Below are 8614 nucleotides of genomic sequence, written 5' to 3' on the forward strand. Positions count from 1 at the left end.
TTATTTAATAATTTTTTAGAACGCAAATAATTTTACTAAAAAAAGCTAGCTAGTAAGACCATCAACACTAATGCAATACTAATTAGTCTTTCAATTATACAACGTCATCTTTGCAATTATATATATATATATATATATATATATATATATATATATATATATATATATATATATATATATATATATATATATATATATATATATATATATATATATATATATATATATAAAAGTATAACTAAACACCCATTCAAATATAATATTTTTTAATATAAACATAACTTTGTTTAATATATAAATAGTAAATATACTATTTTAATATTATTATAATATAAACTTTATACCTATAGTCATTAACGTAATTAATCATTAACGTAAGTATATATTTATAAATTACATAAAAAACTTAATAATATGTAATTTATTTTTTAATAAATAAGTAAAAAATTATTTCATATAAAAATAGATTTATAATAAGTGGGACCAATGAAATGACATTTACAAGGCTTTCAATATATGAAAGAACTATGCATACTTGGAATTGCCACATCGTTTGAAAGACCAATTGAAGAAAGACCAATCGCCACATCGTTTGAAAGACCAATTGAAGAAAGACCAATCGAAAGAGCAACAAACAACCGCTGCTCTAACATTCTGTTCCCAAGTTCAATTTAAGGAGAGAGAAGAAAAGAAATGAGTGGAAGTGAGAGGAAAATAAAAGAAATTGGTATTCCCGAGTTTCATTAAAGGAGAAAAGTGGAAGGAAATGAAGGGATCACTTTCCCTCCTAACTTTCCTTCCGATTTGGAAGGATTTGGAGAGAAATAATAAAATGTTTAACTTTCCTTCCATTTCTCTCCAACTCGGGAACACAAAAGACAAATTTCTTTTCCTTTCTCTTCTATTCTTTTCTCTCCTTACTTTCTTTTCTCTTCTCTTCTTTTCTTTGGTACAACTCGGGAACGGGGTGTAAAGAGCTAGAAGAGAGCCAAAAGCATAAACCAAAAAAATAAATAAATAAATTGGAGCTAATCACGTCTAATTTTAGAACTCCAAAAATAAACAAAAAGCTGAAAGAGTCCTAACCTCTGATGTTTTCCTCCTTTAATATTACTAGGAGAAGACACCCACTTGTTTTTCCTATTTATATTTAACTAGTGGAGTGACTCATGCTTTGCATGGGTCAGAGGGTTTTAATTGGCTACCCATTAAATTACAGGGAACAAAAATAATGGAGCAAATTTTTTTAATTTATGAGGGGTTAAAAATGTCAATAACATAAATGTGGTGGCCAAACTCATAACCAAGAAAACCTAATTGTTCCTAAGTCATGCCACTTTTAGTATATACTAGGTTGATTTAATGTCATTGTAGCCCATTCAACAATCGTCATTTATCTTATTTGGTCATTAAAGTATTTTTTTCGCTCAATAGGTCATTATACTTACAACTTAAATGTCTATTAAGTCATTTTCGTTAATTTTTAACAGGTCTTTCGTTAACCAATTATTATAATTTACAAGAATGGTCCCTGTGATTTCAATTTCTTTCGTGGTTGGTCCCATACCATCATACTTCATCACCGACGTCACCACTATTCAATTCCGGCAACTACCACCCTTCACCTCGGGCAACCCCGTCAACTATTATACTCAACCTTTCTCTTACACCACTTCATATACATCATATTTCTTTCTCTACATATAGAACCTCATTCTTCTTCCTATTTCTCTCTCTTTCAAGACACTAATTACAATGGAAGGAAGTTCCACTGATGATCAAAGCACAAATATAGAAACAACTTCAACAGTTGCAGCACCGGTGACTATGCCTCCACTGATCGGCAGTGGGGGCAACATGGCTCTTGACACCAATGAAGCGAGGTTGGAAGCTAGTTTCTTGAATTCTCATTCAAAAGCTGAGATCATCGATATGTTGAGGAAACACACATACAGTGATGATCTTAAACAAAGTAAGAAAAGCTGCAGCTTAAACAAAACCCCTTTTACAAACGGGTTTAGATCGGATGGCAACTTGGTCAATTCCCGGGAACAACTTTTTGCGAAGACAGTCACCCCAACGACATCGGAAAACTGAACCGGTTAGTGATACCAAAGCAAAACGCAAAAAAGCACTTCCTGTTGCAAAGCGGAAGCACTTCCAAAGGAATTCTTTTACATTTCGAAGACATCGGGATTAAAGTATGGAGATTCTGTGATTTCATTACTCATACTTGAATAGTAGCCTGAGCTACATTTTAACCAAAGATTGGAGCCGATTCGTGAAGGAAAATAACTTAAAAGCTGGTGACATTGTGAGCTTTCAAACATCTATGGGTTCAGACACGCAACTTTACATCGATTGGAAGACAAAAAAAAAACGGGTCAGGTAGCTCCAATATTCAAGAACAAGCAACTTTACAACATGTTCAAGAATGGTAGTGGTGTAGGTGACGAACGATGCTAGTAAAGGACCAACCATGAAAGAAATTGAAGTCATTGGGACCATTCTTGTAAATTATAATAACGTGGTAACAGAAGATTTGTTAAAAACTAACGAAAATGACTTAATAGACATGTAAGTTGTAAGTTTGATGACCTATTGAGCAAACAAAATACTTTAGTGACCAAATAGGATAATTGACGATAGTTGAATGGGTTATAGTAACTGTTAAATTATAAAATTAACTTGAAGATCGTTTGGATCTTTATAAAAGGTGAAATAATGAATAACACAAGTATGGATAAAAGTGTGTCGAATGATTAGATCAACAATCCTCAGCAGAGCTCGATAAAGAACTTCCACTGTAGAGGATTTAAGGTTACAAGAACGATAAAGAAATAATGCTCTGATCTATTGTAATAATCGTTTTCTGTCGTTAACCTAATATGCATGCAAGCATATATATTTATACTGAACCCTATCAAGCTCTCGGTTGGACAGGCCCAAACCGGAGTTACAAAACTGGACTAATAAGCGAGCCCAATAGACGTAATACATAACAAAATGCTACTCAACAATCTCCCCTTTTGCGTCAAATTGGAGCGAGATCACTTCTTCTTCTTGCTTGGGCCAGCAGCGGGAACCTTCTTCTTGCCAGTATCAAACAGACGTGAGATAAGCGCAAGAATCGTCTGTCTGAACCGAATGTACCAGTGTATCATGTCGTCGAAGTACTTGATATCATCCGTAGTGTTTTGTTTGCATCTGTGGATGATCCCCAACACATGCTCTAGGCAAGCCGTGGTGTACAGATGTTTATCAGCCAGGGCAAAAAGACATTTCTGTCCTTCATTCCTAGTGAACATGACTGAGTTTCGCCTCGAGACAATTTTGCCCATTTGCATTTGATTCAGATCACTGGCCGAGCCAACAGGAGATATTGTTGGTTTCTTCTTCAAGACGCTTGCTATCTCCTGATCCATCAGTGCAACTTCCATGACGTAGCACACCAGCATCCTCTTGAGATGGTCGATGATCGGACCATATTCAGCTTCATTGGTCAGAAGGATGTTATGCAGGATGATCCAATCATGGGGATTGAGGTTCGAAAGATCTACTAAAGAAATGGCATGTTCGGTTTTGGCAGATCCCCTAAGCACCTTGAACTGAATGTTAATGAACTTCCCTTCAGTGTACGGTTTCAAAACCCGAACGTTGATGATCTTCTGAGCGCTCCAGGTTTGATATTGGGGTTGAGTAGCCTTCAGATAGAATTCAATTAAGTCCCGATCAACCTACGGATGAGGATGAGGAAACTCTGCAACGTTGGAGAAGGCGTGAAATATGAACGCCTTTCGGGTCAGTGGAATGTCGAACTGAGAGTTGACAGTATTTGAACAGTCAAAAGAAATAACTGGTTCCAGCCACAAGATGCTCGGAGTATCGATTGCTTCCTTTATCATCCTCTCGAGAGTCCAAGCAGGAAAAAGAGTTTTCCTACTCTCGAGAAGGTCGTGGGCTTCCTTCTGTTTTCTTTCAGCTTCTTCAGCTTCTCTAGCCACACGAGCACTGTCATCAGCCTCATTGCGTCGACTTTTGCGTTTCAACAAGTCGGCAATGGTTTCTTCGTCATCTTCCTCTTCTTCCTCAGCAATCTTCTTGCCTTTATCTTTCACACCCGAACCGGAGGCTTGGCCTACCGGAGGAGGTTCGATTGTGTGAGTTGCCTTTGAGGAATGAGGTGGTTGAGGTACAGACTTCTTTTCTCCCCCTTGTTTCGGAATGGACACGAAATCGGGTAGCCCTTCAATTTTGCTTAGCAGGTCTAGGGCAAGAGTGAGCTTCTCTGCAAGGGTACGCCTCATAGAATGGTTAAGGATAGGATCATGTGCTTCGAGGATGTTGGAGATGGCTGAGTGGACATCCAAAACACACGTCTTAATGACCTCCCGTTCGGACCGAAGAGAGTCAATCTGCTGTTGAGAATGAGAGAGTTGAGCACTCTTAACCTTCAGGGCAGTGGTCTTCTTTGCTAAATCATCCATCAATGAGTTATCAGCAGCCAAATCTTCTTGGAGCTTTGAGAGACGCTCGTCAATAGTAGCATGGAAGGCTGAGTTGTCGTCTGTGAGCGATTGACGAAGTGAAGCAAAGGATTTCAACTCAGTAGAGACAGACGTGGCCAACTGTTGAACAATTGGTTCCAACGCAGTCTTGGTGGCATTAGCACTCTCCTGTAAAGACTTTAACAGGACAGAGGCATCAGAAAATAGTTTATCGACTTTTTCAGTCGCGGCCTGACAGGCTTTTGTTGAGGCATCGATGGCGGAGGTTGCAGAAGCAATAGAATCTTGCTGAGCCCTTGAGAAAGCATCAACAATCTTCTGAATAGCAGCTTCAGAGAGTGATGATTGAGACGTGGAAGAAGAGGCAATGAGCAAGTCGACCTTGTCATGGAGCTCCTTAAGATGTTTCTTTGTGACCGGAGCGTCATCATCATCATCGCTCTGAACTTGAAACGGACTGTAGTAGACCGAACCAAACGTCATGTTTTCCCCGCCAAGGAAAGTGTCGTCTCCGTCAGAGGCGTGACCGGGAGATGGTGGTGGTGGTGAAGCTGGTGGTACAGTGGTATGTGTAGGTTCAAGTTGGGTTGTTTTGGGTGTAGGTGTAGGAGTAGGTTCGGGTGCTTTTTGGGTTTCGGTTGTGTTTATGGTTTCGGGTGCTGGTGGAGGTTCGGTTGCATCAGTATGAACCCCCATATCAGATACGTTGGCTCTAACATCTGCAGTGGATGTTGTGGTTGCTTCGGTGAATATTGGTGGTGGCATTGGGATTGAAGTGTTTGGAATGTGTGTAAAGGAGTTTATGGTGGGAATGGAAGTGGGAATAGTTTTAGGAGGAGAAGGAATTGGAGAAGGAGGGATTTGAATTTCAGGGGTAGGAGATCGGGGTGGAGTGTTGCCCCGTGGAGAGTCTTCAGAATCCGAACTCTCTCCCTCAGACTCGCTTGAGGAAGAAGCAATAACCAGGTTTCTCCTGGGTTGGGTTTTTCGCCTCTTTAGCTGCGGAGACTGAGCAGCCTTTTTGGGTTTCCTCTTCTTAGGAGAAGGGCCTTTAGCCCCTTTCGCCACCTGTTTCCCTTTGTCAGCCTTCTTGCCTCTTGGAGCAGGCTTGTCGGCTTCGTGAATCGACTTCAACATCTCCGGTGTGAGATCCCTTGGACCAGAACGCTTGAATTCTTTGTAGGTTCTGATAATTCGGTTGTCAGCTGGAACGTCAGCATACATAGATTCCGGGATGGAACCATTGAAGGGAAATTTGGAAGCATCTGAGACGATGATCTTCGTGGTATGAAATGTACCAATCGAAGACATCGGAGCACCGGCGACAATGGGGACGTGGTACTTGTCCATCACCCACTTCGTAACCAAAGTCGAGAATCTGGCGTATGCAATTTCAGAATGCCTGGATGTAGAGGAGAGACTCTGGATGAGTTGTAGCCACAGAACAGACCCATAATCCATGTTGATGCCATTGTAGACACCATACATTATCGATAAGAACAGACGGCTAGCACCATCAGAACCGGAGCTTCTTTCAGAGAGTCCTTTGAATAGCACAGTGAACATCCCGTTCCACTGTGGAGGCAGGCACGATTTCTTGAATTTTGCGACTGAAGTAAGCACCTCTGTATAACCCATATTGTAGAACATGTTGAATAAATGCCCCAATGGAACCGTTTCTGGATTAACCCTCGTTGAGTCAGCTTCAAACCCTATCAGGGAGCAAAATCGTTGTTTGGAAATCGACGCTTTGTGCTGAAAAACGTCAAAGAAAATTCTGTCCACCGCTTTATCATAGTGAGCAGTCGCAAAGATCTGCGACAAGAAAATATGAAGTAACTCTAGTGGTTCAACAACTTTGGTATTTATTATAGATGGATGACTTTGACGACTTTGCTTCCCCATTTCACATGCAGCACACAAATGTTCTCTATCGTACTTGAGCAATGGAAGACCTCGAACATGACCTCCAGTGACAAGTTTGTTGATATCCTTGAAGTTGAGATGAGAGAGCCTTCGGTGCCACAACCAGCTTTCGTCAGATTGTGCTTTGGATAACAAGCATATAGCTGGATTGCCTTTGATGGGTTTGAGGTTCAGGGGAAACATTTCACCTTTGTGCTCTGATTTGAGAATAACTCTTTTCGTTTTCTTCTCAATTATCTCCGAACCCTCATCATCGAATGAAACCTTGAGACCGATACCTCCAACAAGCTGAGATACACTGATGAGGTTATGTTGTAGTCCTTCCACGTATGCAACCTTCCTAATCGTGAAATCACCGTTTGTAATCATTCCATAGCCTTTTATGGTGCCAAAGGAGTTGTTCCCGAACTTTACATTTCCCCCGTTTGAAATAGATCGAAACTCCCTCAGTTCCTCCTTCCTTCCTGTCATCTGACGCGAGCAGCCACTGTCAATGTACCATTCTTCGTCAAACTGCTCGTCACTAATAACCTGCAAAAATTAAGCAGATTTATGAACCCAAAGTTTCTTGGGTCCTCGTGAGCCTTTCACAGGAACAAGAATAGTAAGAGAGATGTCAACAAAATATGTTCTTTTTATTAAAGTTGTTTCATCTTTCTTTTTAATGGTGAAAACCTTAATTTTATTAGGATTTGTTACTTTCGGTTTGGTTTCTGGTTCAGGCACTGGGATATTAGAATGCTTTTGATCGGTTTTGACTGAGGAAACCTTCGATTTTCCTTTCAAATCTGTTGAAGATTTTGGATTTTGAGCATTAAAAGAATTGGATTTAGAATGAGGTTGAAAGGAATTAGAAGAATTAAAAGAAGAACGAGAGAAGTTAGACTGAGATGATTTCTTGACTTGAGATTCTAAGTGACCCTTTTGTTTTTGATCATTAGTGGGATCGAACCTAGATCTTTGGTCGCTTTTGCTCTCGGAACCGAACCTCTGCTTTCGGTTGACGTTGTCCTCTAAACCGAACCTTTGCTTTCGGTTGATGTTGTTCTCTGAACCGAACCTTTGCTTTTCGTTGATGTTGTTCTCTGAACCGAACCTTTGCTTTCGGTTGATGTTGTTCTCTGAACTGAACCTTTGCTTTCGGTTGTTTTGACATTCTTGTGACCTTACAGTGTTATTCTCTAACTTCAAGTTTCTGTTACGATATGAGAAATATGCATTTTGGGATTGCCAAAACTGTTTTCTTTCAGAGAGATTCTTCTTGTATCTCTGATTCCTTTGCTATTTCTGATTTCTCACTTGCTTCGGCTGACAATGGATATTCGCTTTTGGTTTTTGCTTTCCTTCAGCTGGTTCACTCTGAACTGATGATGTTTCGCTTGATGTAGTGACTCCTTTAGCATGAATTCCTTTTTCCTGAGGAGCATCTTTTGTACCACTAGTACTTGGCGCGTCGAAACTATCAGGCTTGTTCAAAGGTTCTGGCACATATCTACCTTTACTTTTCCATGAAGTTCTTTCTGACAGACCTACTGTTTCGTCAGCGTTGTCGATAGGAGCTGACCAAAAAAACTCGTCGCAGCCGTCAGCATTGTCTTCGTTTACAATGGCTGTGAGTTCAGCAGTCTGATGTTCGGTTACGCCTGTGACCTTATACACCTGATTTGGAGTGGTTCTAACTTTTTGATATACTACTGCCTTTTCTGCAAGGATCGGGGACTTTTGTTGGGACAAACGAGCAAACTCCACTGAATTTTCTGAAATGAGATTCTTGTGGTTTTTGGGTTCGCTCTTGACAAACTCTGAACAATCAACTGTGTCCTCTACAGAGATTTCACTCATATTGTCGTCCTCATTAAGCTCAGATGCATTTTCAATATCAATTTTATTTTCTGAGCTCAAGTTGGCATTCAATGAGTCAAATTTTTGTATGGTTTCAGTTTATCATTTTCATCCAGAAGGTTTTTAAGCATGTCCTTATGGTCCTTGGACTTTATGAAAGATTCGATTTTGTCTAGTCCATACATATATGTCGGATTAACATCTTCAGACAAAATAACACTTTCATAATTATACGCTTCAGCATCAATTTCATCCTCCTTAAACTCAAGGAAGGGTAAAATCATACGATGAATCTTTTGTCCTATTTCACAGTCCAAATGAAGCTGAGTGATATTAGT

At 39.9% G+C, this 8614-nt stretch overlaps 1 pseudogene; it reads left to right on the forward strand.

The window, feature by feature from the left end:
* The first annotated feature begins 1755 nt into the window (after positions 1-1755).
* Positions 1756-2441, forward strand: LOC111905807 (AP2/ERF and B3 domain-containing transcription factor RAV1-like; annotated as a pseudogene).
* The last annotated feature ends 6173 nt before the right edge of the window (positions 2442-8614 follow it).

The sequence above is a fragment of the Lactuca sativa genome, chromosome 3, assembly GCF_002870075.4.
Source record: "Lactuca sativa cultivar Salinas chromosome 3, Lsat_Salinas_v11, whole genome shotgun sequence".
In the NCBI taxonomy this organism is placed as follows: Eukaryota; Viridiplantae; Streptophyta; class Magnoliopsida; order Asterales; family Asteraceae; genus Lactuca; species Lactuca sativa.